Source organism: Mesocricetus auratus, unplaced genomic scaffold (genome assembly GCF_017639785.1).
Source record: "Mesocricetus auratus isolate SY011 unplaced genomic scaffold, BCM_Maur_2.0 Super-Scaffold_100676, whole genome shotgun sequence".
Taxonomy (NCBI): Eukaryota; Metazoa; Chordata; class Mammalia; order Rodentia; family Cricetidae; genus Mesocricetus; species Mesocricetus auratus.
The window spans coordinates 170,630,850-170,650,179 of NW_024429266.1; positions in this window are offsets into that span (position 1 = coordinate 170,630,850).

Below are 19,330 nucleotides of genomic sequence, written 5' to 3' on the forward strand. Positions count from 1 at the left end.
TATGTGTGCACACTACTTCTTTGTACTGTCTACTGTGATCTCATTAAATGAACCTCTCCTTGATTTCAAACCTTACTTGTCTTTCTAGTTGATACACTAGGGATGGGTAGTCAAGCTTAGCCTTTTACTGTTAATGGTGGCTGGGCTCTTTGTCTTAAACCTTCCACAACAATGTATTAAGGATAGGTATTTTGGGACCTACAGTGGGAGACTTAAAGAGTCTTATAATGGGTAGAGTTGTTGTTATGTGTCTTCTGATCTTTCATTTGTCCATTTGTGTATTTATTCATTAATTCATCAATTCATTCATTCCTCCCTTTCTTCAGTGATCATGCAAGCACCAGGGAACCTGAAATGGTGACAAATGTCAGCTAAACTTTTCTCATTCACAGAAATGATCTGTAAGAAGAGGTAGAGAATTCTCTGAGGACATAGGCAGAGGAATGATTAACTTTTGCCAGTGAGAGAATGTGATATTGAACTGTAATATAGCACAGAGAACATACTAGCTGTCATTTGAGAAATGTAGAATTTTTTACACACTGTGGAATACAAAGCTCCCTCAATGGGAAGAAGACAGAATGAGGAATAGTCATGGAAATGAAACACATGCATTTTCCAGGGAATGTAAACTTCATGTAGAGTCTCTTGACTCTAAAACAGATTGTGTGCATCAGGCAATCATCAGTCACAGCCTATCCTGCTCCCCGGGAACATCTTATCTTCCAGTTTCGGCATTCAGCCAAATTCTACACTTCTCAAGCAACATGCTTGCCTATTACTTTTGAATGTGTCATTTGAGCTCTCTTGACTATTGCTTCTTTGTAATATCTTTCTTACAACTCTTTCTGCTTTAAAGATTGCTGGGCTCAGATGACAAAAAAGAAAAAGAAAAAGGATGCATGCCTTTAATCCCAGTACTCAGGAGGCAGAGGAAGGCAGATCTCTGTGAGTTTGAGGCCGGGCTGGACTGGAGGCCTCCAAAACAGTACAGAGAAACCCTGTCTCATAAAAACAAAAACAAAAAAAAAAAGAAAGAAAAAAGAAAAAGGAAAGAAATCAAAGGATGAATGAAGAAAATTTTTTCTTTGGGTTCTAGAAACTTCTTAAATATCTGCCAGATTTTGACTTCATTTTTATGGTAACATGTAAACTTGTATTTTGTTTTTGTCAGATATGGTCAAAATGTGCATCAAAAGTTTAGGTGTGGACTTTGCCTCCAGAGTGTGTTTTTTTTTTGAAGGTCTGTATCATTCCTACAAAAAAGTGTTGCTTAGACCACTCTGGCCATGTTTATTCTGATAATAAATACATGGCAAAGTCAGTGCAGGATATCACTTCTTTGATACCTCTGAAAACCAAGATCCTAGGTTCGAGTCCTGATTCATAAGCTTTGTGAGAGATATGAGAAATCACCTAAAACAATGCACATTATTTATTTACTTGTAAAATGAGGATTGGCAATGGGGTCATGTTAAGAGAGGAGTCCTTTCCAAAATGATTTGCACACCAGGGTTCCTTTCTTGAGACTGGGCTGATGCTCTCAATGAAGGGGCCCCATACTGCACTCTACTCTTATCTTCTGCCTCTTGCCCTTGTGGATGCAATTGGAAGGGTTTCTTTACACACCAAATGCCAACAATTTACCTTTAGACATTCCCAAATCTAGAACTATTCAAATAATTTCTCTTCTTTATAAATCAGCCTGGCTCAGATATTCTATTACAGTAACATAAAAAATTCCCAGATATTGATGTGTAGATAATATACCTGATTCACTGGAAGCTTTTCTCAAAGATATCTATTATACATGCAGGTCTTCTTTCTGTCTCCTTTCCAAGACTAAAAATATATCTGGAATCTAATCATCATTTCTCTGTGTTGTGTGATGTCTGAACAAATGACTGCGTTTGAATTATGTCCGAACTAATTCTGGCATTTCTAAACAGTTTGACTCTCAGGCAGAACAGAAAAACATATGAACATGACAGTAAATCTAAACCAGAATTCATTTAGGAGAAATACCATACAGAACAAATGAGAATGATTACTTGGCTGATGCTTATTGAAATATCCCTTCTGTTAGCTTTATCATCAGGCTCAGTTCTCTTAATATCACCCATTTGAAAGTTACCCCCTGGATTCTTTCATTGTTTATTACAGAGAAGATTGAGTTTAGGAGAAAGTAAAACAGCAGTAACTTCTTCACTCAAGTGCACTTTATAGTAATATGACTAAGAAAATTAAGATTCACAGAATATTTACTATACCTGATATGATTCTCTCTTTTTAATGAACTATTACATTTAATCACCATTGCACTGTTCTCAAAGCCTTGATTAGGGAAACTTCTGTGTATTGCAGTTAATACTGAGATGTATATCTGGCAAAAAAGCTGAGAATAAATAATTGTGAGTACACAGGTCTACACAGGACATCTTTATTTACCCCTCTAAGGGTAAGTAAACATCATGGAAGAGAAGGGAGAAAGAATTTAAGAGCCAGAGGATAGAGAGATGTGCTGTGAAAAACATGTGGACATGGAATGGCCATTGTACCAGTAAGGAACTCACAGCAGTAATGATTACAAGACCTTCTGAAGGTCAACCATTTAACATTACATCATTAATGGAGGATAGCCTCATGACTCTCCACCTTTCCAATAGGAGCTATTTGCTGTTAGTGAATGTTAGAAGGGGAGTAGTTTTCTTCTGTAATATTGTCATTGGTTAACTTGCCCATGTTCTCTTGCCAATTGCTCATGACACTTTCTATATACTTTGTGATGCATAAGCATCTTAGCCAAATATTATTTTACTTAAATTATTTCTTGTAGCATATACAAGAGATTCTTTGTGTTTGATTTTTCTTCAGTTTAACTTTTAATTTGATTATAACTTTTTTCCATGATCATTGAATTGTTCTAATTTATCTTCTCTCTGTCAAAGCCCTTTTCATAGTATTCACCCATTAATATGTGCCATGATATGTGTACTCTGTGAGTGGTAGAATCTCATTTTAGAGCAAAAAACTAAACATGGACATATTGAATAGTGATTCATCATGTCCCACATTGAAGGCAATGAGGCCAGCTGGAAAATCGGTGCCTGGACTGCCTTATTGCTATGGGTCATTTCACAGCCTGACAAGTAAATCCTACAGTAATCTATCTTATGATGACAGGAGATGTGGTATCTTATATTTCAACAATATCCCAAGAAGCTTCAAATATACAGCTCAATGAAAGAGAAAGCTTTAAATTGCCTCCCATTAACCCAGAGCCTTCATTCACATCGCATATTGTTGCCCCCAATGAATAACGGAGTATTTCATAATTAAGTTTTGATTGTTGCAATCATCAACAATGAAAAATACCTGAGAGATTTTGGGTTAAGCACCATACTTGATTTATACAGCAAATATTCTTCTGAGAGAGGAAACACAAAACACAGCAAGAACATCTGTTTCTGTGCAACTTACACTTCAAAATTTATTTTTTCTGTTTTTAAAATTTTTGAAGATTGTAATATATATATATACATACATACATACATATCTATAACTATATCTATATCCATACATATATATGTATATATCAGAATGCTTAAAATTCTGAGACTTGAAGGGTACCTTCTCACTGTGTTTTCCTTCTCGTTGGTTACTCTGACCAAAATGAAAGCTATGAACTAAAATTCACATCAGAACATGGGTTAAAGTGCTGTGAGAGCCTTCATTCCCTAACATACTTCAAAAGTTACATAGATTTATATCTCAAATTTGCACTTTATGAAGGTTCCTCGGAAATAACATTATCAAAATTATTATATGAGGCCTGCATTACTTCTCCGACAATGATACAGGAACAGTCAGTAGAAGACCACAAAGTGCTATGCCATATGAAATTTGATGACAAATGTTTAGGAATATTATAAACAACTGGGTCTGAAAATTACTCAGTTCCAATAGTACTGATTATTAAATGGTATACACCCTGGTGATATAACATTTTAAATTATAAATTAATAGTGCAATCATCTTTGAAATGTTTGCTCATATAAAAATAATCATAAAAATAAGCAAATATAATCATGTAAATTAATGTAGGTGAAACTTTTACAAAACAACACAAATTCAAGATAAGAATCCTCAGTAGGACTTGGGATGTAGCTCAAGACAATAGACTGCCTAGAATGCTTAAGGATCAGGTCTCTGTACCAAACCTTTTAGAAAATTAAGACTCAGTCAGGAAAGATGGCATGCATCTGTGAATCCCATCATTTTTCAGGTGAAGGATTTTGTATGATGAGAACCTTGGGACCTTGAATTATGATATTCTCTCTCTCTCTCTCTCATACACACACACACACACACACACACACACACACATGCATACACATGTATATATGCATAATTGTTTAAAAATTATCGGTAGGAGATGCTTTCTTCAATAGACATGAAATTTTAAAATTGCTAATATTATCATTACTTTTAAATATTTTAATTGTACAAATTTATGTGTGTGTATCCAGTGTGATAACTCAATACATCACTCATTGGAAATAGTCTTCCTTTTAACATTTTTGTGTACCCCATAAAAAGATATCTGTGTAAATCTCCAGGAAATGTATTGTAAATACTATTGGACAAATATAATGAAAACAGTACATGATCTGATTTTCTAGCACCATTATTCCAGTTCATTCCTCTGTTTATTTCATGGCACTGGGTATCATCATTAAATCTTTGTTTGAGAGATTTTGTAGCTAGCATGAAAATGTGAGAGGGCGATTTAACACATCTGTCTTTGGCTGTTCTGTCTGTGTTTGTGTTCTGATCAAAAAGATAATAATGAATGGCTTCAGTATACACATCTGTGATAACCCTCTGTCTTAGTTACATTGAATTTGCTGTTATAATGTATACTGACACCAGCAACATAGGGAAGGAAGGATGGGTTTATTTCAGCTCACAGTTCATAGTTGCCCACCATGGCATAGTAGCCTACCAAGGCACCTGGGGCTTCAAGCCCCTGGTCACATTATATTTGTGGTCAAATGGTCACAATGAATGAATGTACCCTAACTCAACTTACTCTCTCCATTTTTATGAATTACAAGATACCAGCATCAGCCACAGTGTGTAGGTCTCAAGTCATAACAAAACAATGGTAACCAGTTGCCCATAGGTATGCACAAAAGGCCACGTGCCAGGAGAGTTTAGAGTCTTTCAAGTTGATATTTAGCCCTAACTTTTATACTCTGCAACTGAATCTAGCAAACATGACAGAGATGTATATTTTTATTGTAAAGTTAGATGGTTTCCATTTTGGAAGCCACATAAAGATTAGGAGTGCTGTGCTTATTTAGGGGAATGTTACATAGACTTGTACATGAACCAGACTTATCTTCCCTCCTTTACTCATCAGTGTTCACATTGAAACACATGTACTCAGTCGCTCATGCATAATGCATCAGTCAACTTCATTTTCAATCATATTGGCAACTTTCACAAAAGTTCTTATTTATATAAAATTTTACTGACAATTTTCCTTCTCCATAACATAGAGATAGCTTTCAGTAAGTAATGAGCGTATATATTTACACATTCCCCTTAAAAAATGACCCCTTCTTTGCACTTCATTTGAAAACTCTCACCTGTGAATGATCATGGTGTGAGTAGGATGATGATACTGCCAAATAGCCTCTTAAAAAGCAAAATGCTTGTTTAACTAAGGAGTATGTGTTACCCAAAAGAATAAAATCTAAAGCCACTTTCAGATTTCATTGACATTCCTATAAAATTGTCAGTCGATCATTTGAAGGTTGTTAACAATATACCATGTAGGAAATCAAGGATGTTTTGTGGTCTCCATGATCAAGGAGGAAGGCAAAACTTTGAGTTGGGGAAGCCTGATGGGGCTAACATGAAAATGCTGTACTTTTCCCTGCTGAGATCTGCAAGGCCATTTATTAGACAGTGAGCATCTCCAACAGATTTTCTCCTTACGAAAGGGTAGTATGAGGTTTGTGTCCATTAAGCAGATTTTATAAAGTCATATATGCAACGCTGAAGAATTAGAATATTTTAACAGAGAGCAGTACCCTGCATTCAATATATTTGTAAGCAATTGCCAAAAGGGAATATAGGCAAACAGTTTCAGTATAGCTGCAGATCATGGGTTTTTAATTTGAGTTCTATAAAAGGACTGAAAAGATTGTACAAACACTCTACATTGTAGCAAAATTGTACATAAACATGTCTGAATTTTTCTCAGCCAAAAAGAGTATCTAGATGTCTTCTATCAGTTTCTCAATGGATCAGTCCAGAAATAAAACAAAAGGAAAGACATATTAATGTTCTAAGAGTGCATTTACTCTATCATCTTTCTGTAGATTAAAAGAGCTCTCCACTGTCTTCTATCCTTAAAATGGTAAGGTTAAGATCACTGACTGCTCTTCCAGGGGTCTTGAGTTCAATTCCCAGCAATCACATGGTGGCTCACAACCATCTACAATTCAATCTGGTGTATATGTAATAAATAAATAAATCTTTAAAAAATGATAACTTTATATTGGAAGCAGTGACTACATGAAAAGTTAGACTGAGAAGAATCAATGTTTATTTGGGAGTCTTCTTTTGTTCTTGGTTACGAGACAGGGTTTCTTTGTATTGTTTTGGAGGCTGTCGGTCCAGCCCGGCCTCGAACTCACAGAGATCCGCCTGCCTCTGCCTCCCGAGTGCTGGGATTAAAGGTATGTGCCACCACTGCCCGTCTGGGAGTCTTCTTAGTCCAGTAAATCTTGTCAAAATGTAGCCACCCTAGGAGCAGAGAGCTATATCACCTTTCTGTTAACAAGTCTAGGAATGAGAAAACGGAAAGGAAAAAAGAGGAAAATAGACAAAACAACATTCTTAGCTTCAGTCATTTGGGATTAACTTATCTGTGGATTCTTTACTATTCATCAGTATCCTGTGGTTTCCTCAATGCTAATCCAACATCCTTCAATTTAGAAACAATAGAACAAAATGTCCTTTACAGATATTATCACTTAGAACATCAACAAATATTGGCAGCTTGCCAGACAAGGAAAGAAAAGCAGTGGGTAATTTGCTGTGTGGTTTGGGTACATATATTTCCCATTAATTCCATGACAAATTTATATGATGATTAAGAGATAGGTCTCATGCAAAATTAGTGGAAATCGTTGGCTGCTAAATACACTGGGACTTCATGAGCACAGCAGAGCTGTTCGGTGAACAAGGGCAGGCTAATTTGATTGGCACAACTTTAAATCAGCTAACTGAAGATTTGTTGTCCCATGATGCCATTCTGGATATTGAACAGGGTGCGCTGAGAGAGACTGAGCTAAGTAGGAAATAAAAAAAAATGGTTAAGGAGATAGATGAGTTAGTCTAGTGCTTACTGAGTAGGCCTAAGGACCTGCATTCAGATACCCAGAGGTATGTAAAAAAGCCAGGTGAGTCAGCATGCACCTGTAATCATGTGCTCAAGTGAGGGTTTGGGAGACAGAAGGCTTTCTATCAGCTACTGTATATATGTGTATATAGTGGTCCTATCATGTCCAGAAGAGACTCTTGCACCAGTACAAGTGCACACTTACCTCTGGCTCTTAAAATCTTTCTGCTGTGTCCACAGTCTGAAAGAGTGTGTTTCCTGCACAAATAAAGTCTATATGGAGGTCAGAGAATGGAGCTTGCCACTAGCTAACCATAGAGGTCTGGAGGTACCTACATACAGACAGGAAGTGAAGTAGCTGGGAAGAAACAGGAAATTGCCCTCCTCTCTGCTGAGATGCTCTGCTGTGGCTTGTTCCTTCTCTCTGATCTCTCAGCATTTCCCTCTATGTCTAACTCTGGCTTTTTATTATGTTGACCAATTAGCATCTCCTTTTACAAAAAAAAAGTTTCTTGTGCCTCACAATTCTAGCCATGAGTGTGGAGAAATAACCTGAGAGGAACCTGAAGTAGCTAGTTTCATTATATCTACTGTCTAGAGCAGAGAAAATGGAATGAAGCATTTATTCTTTCATCTTATACTCTTATACAAATCAGGATCTTCTACCAAGTGAATGGTTCCACCCACAGTGGAAGAGATTTGACATAATCAAGTCAACTCCTTAAGGGCATTTCTATAAGCCAACCTGATCTAGATATTCTCACTGAGACTTTATTCCTAGGTTGCTTTGGAGGCTATCAAGATGACAATTAACCAAAAGGTAAGCAATAGTGGAGAGACCACCTCGAATGCCCATTCCTGATAATGAACTTGATATCTATAACCATCCTGGAGCCTTCATCCAGTGACTGATGGAAGCAGAGGCAAAAACCCACAGTTAAACACTGAACTGAACCCAAGGAACCCAGTGACGGAGAGAGAGAGGAGCCATGAACAATTTGGCAAAGAATGGGCTGGCAAAACCAGCAGAGACAGCTGTTCTGAACAGGGGAGAGCTCTTGGACCCCAGACAGACAGCTGGGAGGCCAGCATGGGACTGACCCAGCACCCCTGAATGTGAGAGTCAGTGAGAAGGCCTGGGCAACCTATGGGGCCCTGGGCAGTGGATCAGTGTTTATCCCTGGCATGCAAATGGACTTCATGTGTCCATAACACAAAGAGGGATGCTCTCTCAGCCTGGACTCTTAGGGGAGTGCCTGGACCCTGTCCTGAGTGAAATTACAGACTCTAGATATCCCCTATGTGGAAGGAAGTGGGGATAGCATGGGAGGCTGGGGAGAATGGTGGGGAGGTGCGGGAGGAGGGGAGGGAGAGGGAACTGGGATTGACATGTGAAACAAGCTATTTAAAATTAAAATAATAAAATAAAAAAAATTTAAAATTACAATTAAAGTTTACTATCATATTGAGTAAGACATCCAACTTAGTGAATATCTGTTAAGTAAAACACTTATGTGCACTCACCATGGGTATGGAAAGAATAGCACTAAAATCACAAATAATTGTTTTGGAATACTTTTCCACTGTTAGAAATCGAAGTCCAGAATTCATATATGATGTACAATCCTTCTACCATGATCTAAATCCCCATAATTATAGAGTGCCTTTAAGCCACTATACACTTATTTTTTCACTGGAATCTCTACTCATTTATAAATTTGGTTGGGTATATCCTTTAATAACTGAGTCATCTCTCCAATCCTCTGTTCATTTACAAGATGCTACACTTTGAGGATTTGTTTCCTTCATGTTTGCTTCTTTTTCTTGTCCATTTTACTACATAAATTTTTATCAAAATATTTTTGTGTTAATGTTTATTATTACTACTTTTTATTTTATAATTTTCAATTTTTACTTCTATTATTTCCTTCCTTATATGTCAGATAATTTAGTGGCTAATACTTTTATACTTTTGATGTGAAAAATTAAATGGTTGTTTCTTTGTCTTTCATGCATTAATATCTTCCAAAGAGAACTGATTCTGTGTCTAATATGCCATAAATTTAATAAAACTCAAAGCAAAGATCTTCTGACTTCTGTTTCCAAATATTTCTGGTTATATTCATTACATACATATGAACCATTGCTAAGATGTTTGAACCTTATTCTCACCCTGCTTTCACATTCTCTTAACTTTCTCTGCTCCTTCCCATCTTCATATTATAATAATCAATAAGATAAAAATGAAAGTATAATCTAATTCATATCTTGGAATCAATAAGATTTTTAGAGCTTTTATAGTTATTGGGAATCATTTTGTGATCCTCAAAAGTCTAATTATTTTAAAGATAGTTCCATTTAAAAATACTAATTCTTTATTATTGAGCACTATTTGGTCTTTGGATAACTTTATTGATTTTCTTATTTATAGACTCTAATGTACCAGGTTTTTCTCTCTTAATTGTTACAAACCTGTGGATTTTTCTTTTATTTTTAAATTAGAAAGAAGCTTGCTTCACATATCAATCTCAGCTCTTTTCCCTCTCCTTCTCCCCCACTTCCTCAATCATCCCAACCCCCCATCCAATCCTAACTCCATTTCCCTGGGAGGGGGAGGCCCTCCATGAGGGATCTGCAAAGTCTGTCATATTATCATGGACAGGGCCTAAGCCCTCCCTCATGTAACCAGGCTGAGAGAGTATCCCTTCATGAGGAATGGGCTCCCAAAATCAATTAATATGACAGTGATGAATATTGATATAATATCCGAGACCTCAAGATTGATGAGGCCACCTCACTGACACCCAAAATTAGGGGGTCTGGATCAGTCCCATGCTTGCCTCTGAGCCATCAGTATGCGGTCAATGAGCTCCCCTTTGTTAAACTCAGCTGTTTCTGTGGGTTCCAAGCCCAGTCTTGACCCCTTTGCTCATCACTTCTCTCTTTCTGCAACTGGGTTCCAGGAGTTGAGTTCAGTGTTTATCTGTGGGTATCGGCCTCTGTTTCAACCAGCTATTTGATGGAAGCTATAAGATGGCTTATAAGGTAATTGTCAATCTCATTATTAGGGAAGGGCATTTAAAGTGGCCTCCCTAATATTGCTTAGATTGTCAGGTGGTGTCATCCTGGTAGTCTCACTAGTGCCAGATCTCTCTTAAAACCAATAATGACTCCCTCTATTATGATATATCTCAACTTGCTCTCTATTCTTCCCCCTGCTCAATCATCATGCTCCCCTATGTCCTCCTTTCCTATCCTCTCGCCCTCTCTCTTTCTCCTTGCTCCCTTCCTATCCAACCATGCTCCCAATCCACTCAGTAGATCCTGTCCTTTCTAAAGGGTAGCATGCATATCTCTTTAAGGGTCCTCCATGTTTCCCAGCCTCTCTAGTGGTGGGATTGGAAGCTGGCAATTCCCTGCTCTATTTCTAATATCTATATATGACTGAGTACATACCATGTTTGCCCTTTTGTGGCTGGATTACCTCACTCAAGATAGTTTCCTATAGCTGAAAGTTATAGAACAAAATGAAACAAACTCACCTGGAGGAATAGATGCCAGAAAATAATCATACTGAGGGCTGAAATGATAAAGTTGTAACACAGGAAACAATACAAGGAATCAATGTAACAAAGAGTTAGTTCTTTGGGACAATCAACAAGATAGACAAACCTTTATCCAAACTAACTAAGATAAAGAGACAGAACATACAAATTAACAAAATAAGGAATATAAAGGGGGACCCAACATTGGACACTGAGGAAATCCAGAGAAACTTCAGGTCATGTGTTAAAAACTTATACTACAAGTGCATGGGGATTGCCTAGAGATTGTCACAGAGCTTCTCATCCCAGAGGGAGCCAAGCACCCCAGACCCCAGGTCTTCACTTCCACCAATGAGACCAGGGGACCAGGTGGGAGACTAGCCACCCAAGATTCCTGGGCTTCTTCTCCACCCACAGGACCAGAACTAGGAAAAGGAATAGAGGAACTACCAGAGTATTGGACTTGCTTGCACCCACCAAAAGGGAACTGTGGTCCCCTAAACACCAGACCAGTAAGGGGCTCTGTCTGCACCCACTAGAAGAAGAGATGGGAAAGAGACAAAACAAAAACACACTCAGCAACAGAAAAACAAATATGACACCACCAGATTCTAGAGACTCCACATCAGCAAGACTCCAACATTCCAACACAAATGAAGCTAAAGAGAATGACCTCAAAAACAACTTCATGAAAATGATAGAGGCCCTAAATGAGGATATAGGAAAAACCCTCAAAAATGGAAGAAAAAAGAATCCAAAAAATGCAAGAAATGGGAGAAAAAAACAAACCAAAAAATGCAAGAAATTGGAGAAAAAAACAAACCAAAAATGCAAGAAATGGAAGTAAGAACAAACCAAAAATTCATAAAATGCAACAACTGGACAAAAAGATAAACCAAAAATGGCAAGAATCAATTCAAACAGTGCAAGTGTTGAAAACTGAAATAGAGACAATAAAGAAACACAATCTGGAGAAAGGCTGGAAATAGAAAGGCTGGGCAAACAATCAGGTACTACAGATTACCAACAGAATACAAGAGATGGAAGAGAGAATCTCAGGTGTTGAAGATACACTAGGAGAAATGGATTCATCAACCAAAGAAAATCTTAAGTCCAACAAATCCCTAACACAAGACATCCAGGAAATATGGGACACGATGAAAACACCAAACCTAAGAATAATAAGTATAGAAAAATGTGAAGAAAACCACTTCAAAGGGGCAGAAAACTTATTCAACAAAATCATAGAAGAAAAGTTCCCCAACCTAAAGAAAGGCATGCCAATGAATGTACAAGAAGCTTACAGAACACCAAACAGAGTGGACCACAAAAAAGTCCCCTCACCACATAATAATCAAGACCCCAAATATGCAGAATAAAGAAAGAAAATAAAGACCAGCTAAGGAAAAAGGCCAAGTAACATATAAAGTCAAACTTATCAGAATTACAACTGAGTTCTCCATGGAAACTCTGAAAGCCAGAAGGTCCTGGATAGATATTCTACCAAAACTAAGAGACCATGGATGCTAGCCCAGACTACTATAAACGGCAAAGCTCTCAATCACAATAGATGGAGAAAACAAGATATTTCATGACACAACTGGATTCAAGCAATACATATCCACTAACCCAGCCCTACAGAAAGTTCTGGAGGGAAACCTCCAACCCAAGGAACTTAACTACAACCAGAAAAACATAGGCATTAGATAATCCCACCTTATCAACAGCCAAAAGAACAAAGGGGAGGAATTCCACACATAATTCCAACACCAACAACCATTTCAAATCAAAGAAGAATGAGCAATCAATGGTCATTGATATCCCCCAATACTAATGGCCTTAACTCAATGTTCTTAAAAGAAACATTACTAAAACTTAAATCACATATAAAGCCCCACATACCTATAGTGGGAGACATCAACACCCCAATCTCACCACTAGACAGGAATACCAGACAGAAACTCAACAAAGAAGCAAGGGGTCTAATAAAAGTTATGACCCAATTAGGGTTAACACACATCAAAGAATCAATGCAACAAAGAGTTGGTTCTTTGAGAAAATCAACAAGATAGACAAACCTTTGTTCAAACTTACAAAACAGCAGAGTGTGAACATGCAGATTAACAAAATCAGAAATGAAAAGGGGGACATAACAAAGGACTTTGAGGAAATTCAGAGAATCATCAGATCATACTTTGAAAACCTGTACTCCACAAAATTCGAAAATTTAAAGGAAATGGATGACTTCCTGAGTAGCTCTCACTTGCCAAAATTAAATCAAGAACATCTAAGCTATTTAAATAGCCCTATGTCAGGCGGTGGTGGTGCAGGCCTTTAATCCCAGGACTCAGGAGGCAGAGGCAGGCGGATCTTTGTGCGTTCGAGGCCAGGCTGGACCGATAGCCTCTGAAACAATACATAGAAACCCTGTCTCGTAAAAACCAAATAAATAAATAAATAAATAAATAAATAAATAAATAAATAAATAGCCCTATAGCCCCTATGGAAATAGAAGCAGTCATCAAAAGTCTTCCAACCAAAAAAAGTCCAGGTCCATATGGCCTCAGTGCAGACTTCTAAGAGAAACTCAAAGAAGAGCTTATACCAATTGTTCTCAAAGTATTCCACACAAAATTCACATGATCATCTCACTAGATGCTGATAAAGCCTTTGACAAAATCCAACACCCATTCATGATAAACGTCTTGGAGAGATTTGAGATAATAGGAACATACCTAAACATATCAAAAGCTATATACAGCAAACCAACAGCCAATATCAAACTGAATTCCTCTAAAATCAGGAACAAGACAAGGCTATCCATTCTCTCCATACCTTTTCAATATTATACTTGAAGTTCTAGCCAGTGCCATATGACAACAAAAGGCGATCAAGGGGATACAAATTGGAAAGGAAGAGGTCAAACTTTCACTATTTGCAGAAGGTATGATAGTTTACATAAATGACCCAATGATCTCTACCAGGGAACTCTTACAACCGACTAACACCTTCAAAAAAGTGGCAGGCCACAAGATAAACTCAAGAAAATCACTAGCCCTAATATATACAGATGATAAAAGGGCTGAGAAAGAAATCAGAGAAACATCACCCTTTATAATTGCCACAAACAACATAAAATACCTTGGGGTAACTCTAACCAAACAAGTGAAAGACCTGTATCACAAGAACTTTGAATCTTTAAAGAAAGAAATTAAAGAAGCCCTCAGAATATGGAAAGATCTCCCATGCTCTTGGAAAGGTAGGATCAATGTAGTAAAAATGGCAATCCTGCCAAAAGCAATCTACAGATTCAATGTAATCCCCATTAAAATACCAGCACAATTCTTCACAGACCTTGAAAGAACAATAATCAATTTTCTATGGAAAAACAAAAGACCCAGGAGAGGCAAAACAAACTTACTCAACAGTTCAACATCTGGAGTCATCACCATCCAGGACCTCAACTCTATTATAGAGCTGTAATCCTGAAAACAGTTTGGTATTGGCACAAAAATACACAGATAGACCAACGGAATCTAATTGAAACCCTGATATTAACCCATACACATATGAACATCTGATCTTGGACAAAGAAGCCAAAAATATACAATGGAAAAAAGAACGCATCTTTAGCAAATGGTGTTGGCATAACTGGATGCTGACATGTAGAAGAATGTGGATATATCCATGTGTATCACCATGCACAAAACTTAAGTCTAAATGGATCAAAGATCTCAACATAAATCCAGCCATACTAAACGTCTTAGAAGAGAAAGTGAGTGGTACCCTTGAACAAATTGGTAAAGGAGACAGCTTCCTGAACACAACACATGTAGCACAAACAGTGAGATCACCAATTAATAAATGGGACCTCCTGAAACTGAGAAGCTTCTGTCAGGAAAAGGGCACAGTCAGAAAGAAAAAAAGGCAACCCACAAAATGGGAAAAGATATTTACTAACTCCAAATCTGACAGAAGGCTGATCTCCAAAATTTATAAATAACTCAAGATTCAAGGCTCCAAAACACCAAAGTATCCAATGAAAAAGTGGGCTACAGAACTAAATAGAGAATTCTCAATAGAGGAGTCTAAAATATCTGAGAGACACTTGAGAAAGTGTTCAACAGCCTTTGCCATCCGGGAAATGCAAATCAAAACAACTCTGAGATACTATCTTACTCCTGTCAGAATGGCTAAAATCAAAACCACCAATGACAATTTATGCTGGAGAGTTGGTGGTGAAAGGGGAACACTCCTCCACTGTTGGTGGGAGTGCCAACTTGTACAGTCAATTTGGAAATTAGTATGGAGATTCCTCAGAAAAACGGAAATAAACCTACCAAAAGACCCAGCAACTCCACTCTTAGGCATATACCCTTAAGATGCCCATTCATACAACAAGGATGTCTGTTCTATTATGTTAATAGCAGCATTATTTGTAACAGCCAGAACTTGGAAGCAACCTAGATGCCCCTCAACCGAAGAATGGATAGAGAAAATGTGGTACATTTACACAATGGAGTATTATTCAGCAGAAAAAAAAAAACAATGGAATCCTGAAACTTGCAGGCAAATGGATGACACTAGAAGAACACATCCTGAGTGAGGTAACCCAGTCACAAAAAGAGAAACATGGCATGTACTCTCTCATATATAGATTTTAGACATAGATCTGGGGAGTCTACAATCCCATGGCCAGAGAGTCTGGGATACAAAGCCTTCATTCAGTGGCTGATTGAAGAAGAGGCAGACTCCCACAGCTAAGCACTGAGCTGAACTCAAGAAAGCCAGTGACAGAGAGGAAGGACTGATGACCAAATGGGTTAAGACTAGGCTGGTTTAACTCCCAGAAACAGCTGACATGACAAAGGTTAGCTCTTGAATCCCATGCTGATGCCTGGGAATCCAGCATGGGACTGATCAAGACCCCCTGAAGGTGGGTGTCATTGAGGAAGCCTAGGTAATCTATTGAGCCTTGGATAGTAGATCAGTATTTATCCAGGGTATACAAATGGACTTTGGGATTCCATCCAACAATGAGAGATGCACTCTCACCCTGGACTATTGGGGGAGGGTCTAGGCCCTGCCCTGGATGAAATGACAGACTATGGACACCCCCATGGATGGCCTCACCCTCCTTGGGGAAATGAGGGGATATTGGTGGGGTTAGTGGGAGGGCCCAGGAGGAAGGGAGGGAAACAGAAAGGGACCTGGAATTGACATGTGAAGCAACATTGTTTCTAATTTAAATTTAAAAATAAAATATAAAAAAACCTATACTACACAAAATTCAAAAATGTAAAGTAAATAAACAATTTTTAGATAGATATTACTTACCAAAAGTAAATCAACAACAGATAGCAATTTACCATACCTATAAAACCTAATGAAATAGAAGCAGTCATCAAATATCTTCCAACCAAAAAAAGCCCTGACCCTGATGGCTTCAGTGCAGAATGCTACCATAAATTCAAAGAAGAGCTAATAACAATACTTCTCAAATTGTTCCTCACAATAGAAGCAGAACGTTCATTGCCAAACTCTTTTTATGAGGTTATAATTACCATGGTACCCAAGCCACACAATGACAAAATTAAGAAAGAGAACTACAGAGAACTATAATACATGAACATTGATTGAGTAATATTCAATATAATACCAGCAATTAAAATACAAGTACACACCATAAAAATCATCCACTATGATGAAGTAGGCTTCATCCCAGTGATGTTTTGTATGTTCAACATACAAAAACCTATCAATGTAATCTACTATATGAGCAAACTACAAAAGAAAAAACACATGATCATCTCAATAGCCTTTGACAAAATCCAACACCCCTTCATGAAAAAGATCCTGGGAAGATCTGGGGTAACAGTAAAATACATGAATATAACAAAATCAATATACAGTAAACCAACAGCAAACACCAAACTAAATAGAGAGAAAGTCATTGTGATTCCTCTAAAACCAGGAACAAGGATGGTCACTCTCTTCATATCTCTTCAATATTGTACTTGAAGTTCTTGCTAGATCAATAAGATAATAAACAGAGATCAAGGGATGCACATTGGAAAGGAAGAGGCCAAACTTTCACTATTTGCAGATGATATGGTAGATTACATTAGTAACCCCAAAACTCTATCAAGGAACTCCTAACGCCAATTAAACACCTTCAGGAGAGTGGCAGGATACAAGATAAACTAAAAAAAAACCCAGCAACTCTACTATATACAGATGATAAATGGGATGAGAAACAGCACTCTTTACCATAGACACAAACAGCATAAAGTGTCTTGGGAAAACACTCACCAAACAAGTGAAACACCTGTATAGCAAGAACTTTGAGTCTTTGAAGAAAGAAACTAAAGAAGATGCCAGAAAATGGAGAGACCTCCCATGCTCTTGGACAGGTAGAGTAAACACAGTAAAAATGGTAATCTTGCCAAAAGCAATCTATAGAAACATTGCAGTCCCCATCAAAATACTTGCACAAATCTTCTCAGACCTTGAAAGAACAATAATCAACTTTAGAAAAGCAAAGGTGTGGATTAAAGTGATTGTTGATACCTATATTTTTTCTTTATTTACTAGTTTTTAAAGATAGGATACAATCTTGCATGTCATAAACCGAATTCTTAGGTGATTCTCATGACCTTAAACTAAGTGTAATAAAATCAGATATCATCCTTTTTTTTCCTTGATGTAGGACTCATGGATTGTTTTTAACTAAAACTATACAAGAAGTGATGGCAGATCAATTGTTAATGACATTTTGTTACATTAAAACAATCAAATATGCATGAGTACATACCATGTTTGTCTTTTTGTGACTGGGTTACCTCACTCAGAATGGTTTCTTCTACTGCAGTCCATTTGCCTGCAAATTTTAAGATTCCATTGTTTTTTCCACTGAGTAGTATTCCACTGTGTGAACGTACCACATTTTCTCTATCTGCTCTTCAGCTGAGGGGCATATAGGTTGTTTCCAGGTTCTGAATGTTAAAAATCATGCAGCTATGAACATAGTGGACAACCATTCTTTTTGTGTGAATATGCATCTTTTTTGTATATGCCTAAGGGTAGAATTACTGGGTCTTGTGATAGACTAATTCCTATTTTCCTGAGAAAATCAATACTGGTTTACAAATTGACTGTATGAGTTGGCAATCCCACAAGCAATGGAAAAGTGTTCCCCTTTCTCCACATCCTCTCCAGCATAAACTGTCATTGGTATTTTTGACTTTAGCCATTCTGAGAGGAGTAAGATAGTGTCTCACAGTTGTTTTGATTTGCATTTCCCTGATGGCTAGAAATGTTGAGCACTTTCTTAAGTGTTTCTCAGCCATTTTAGGTTCCTCTACAGAGAATTCTCTATTTAGTTCTGTAGCCCACTTTTTCATTGGATTCTTTGGTGTTTTGGAGACTTACTTCTTGAGTTCATTGTAAATTTTGGAGACCAGCCCTCTGTCAGATGTAAGTTTAGTGAATATCTTTTCCCATTCTGGTGACTGCCTTTTTGTCTTGTTGACTATGTCCTTTGCCTTACAGAGGCTTTTCATTTTCAGGAGGTCCCATTTATTAATTGATGACCACAGTGTCTGTGCTACTGGTGGTGTATTCAGGAAGCAGTTTCCTGTACCAATTCTTTCAAGGATAGCTCCTACTTTCTGTTCTACGAGCTTTTGTGTGGCTGGATTTATGTTGCAATCTTTGATCCATTTGAATGTAAGTTTTGTACATGGTTCTATCTGCCATATTCTACATGCCAGTAACCAGTTATGGCAGCACCATTTGTTGAAGATGCTTTCTTTTAGCCATTGCATAATTTTAGCTTCTTTGTGAAACATCATGTGCTCATAGTGTATAAGTTAATATCGGGGTGTTCAATTCAATTCCATTGGTCTACTTGTCTATTTTTGTGTCAATACCAAGCTTTTTTCAGGACTATAGCTCTATAATAGAGCTTGAATTCAGGGATGGTGATTCCACCAGACATTGCTTTGTTGAAAAGGGTTTTTTTTTTTTTTTGCTATCCTTCACCTTTTGTTTTTCTATATAAAGTTGAGAATTCTTCTTTCGAAGTCTGTGAAAAAATGTGCTGGGATTTTAACAGGAACAGGAATGCATTGAATCTGTGGATTGCTTTTGGCAAGATTACCATTTTTATTACGTTGACCCTACCTATCCAAGAGCAAGGGGGATTTTCCATTTTTTGGTGTCTTCTTTAATTTCTTTCTTTAAAGAATCAAAGTTCTTGCGATACAGTTCTTTTGCTTGTTTGGTTTGCATTACCCCAAGGTATTTTATGATGTTTGTGGCACTTGTAAAAGGGTGATGTTTCTGATTTCCCTCTCAGTCTTTTTAT